Source organism: Octopus bimaculoides, chromosome 5, assembly GCF_046866305.1.
Source record: "Octopus bimaculoides isolate indiv1 chromosome 5, ASM4686630v1, whole genome shotgun sequence".
NCBI classification, from domain to species: domain Eukaryota; kingdom Metazoa; phylum Mollusca; class Cephalopoda; order Octopoda; family Octopodidae; genus Octopus; species Octopus bimaculoides.
In genome coordinates this window covers 79610190-79610986 of record NC_142932.1, presented here as the reverse complement: position 1 = coordinate 79610986, position 797 = coordinate 79610190, and positions in this window count along the sequence as shown.

Sequence of the window (797 nt, the reverse complement as noted above, 5' to 3'; positions counted from 1 at the left end):
GATTACCCCGTGTCGTTTGGGGCATAGACTGCATCCAGTCTGAAAGCGCTGCCGCTGCTATGCGTCACGTCAAGGACGACCAACTTGCCTTCTGGGTCCACAAAGATTGTCTCGATTTCTAAATCCAGGCCCTTCCGGAGTAGAACCACAATCACCCCGCCTCCTCTAGGCTGGCTTGGAAACATGTAGATTTCATAACCATGGAAGAGGAGCGAAAGAGCTTGTGACTCGGTCAGCCTGGTTTCACTGGTGACTATGACATCCAAATCCCATGATCTGAGATCGTTTAGTAAGTGTGCTTGCTTCCAATACGATCCCGGGCCACGGACATTCAAACTGCCAAGCTTGAATAAAACCAAGAAGAGAGAAAAAGGAAGATGTTTACTTACTTTGAGTTTTCAAGGAGGTGAATGTAGGTGTATCCTCCCCTCCCGGTTTGGCTTGTGAGATGCTTTTGATTAAACTCCGAGAAATGTGCTTAGTATATTGTAGTTGTAGAGTTCCAATGTCTTCTGGGAATTTTTGTTTGGGTTCGATGTAAGATTGGCTGTCAATTTTTATAAACTTTAAGTATGCTGGAATTTGTGTTTGAGGGAAGAGGGTTGAAAAGTGTGATTTGGAGATTTTTGTTTGTGTGTTCTGTTAAGTGTGCATTATTAGTATTTATTGCTGTTATGTTAACGATTGAGACAGGTGTGTGCGGTGCCAGTGTATGAATGAGGGGTGTGCTTGTGGTATGTCTGTGGAGCGACAAGGGGTCGGGAAAGTGTTTTTCGCTTTCCTTCTTTTTTTAGCAA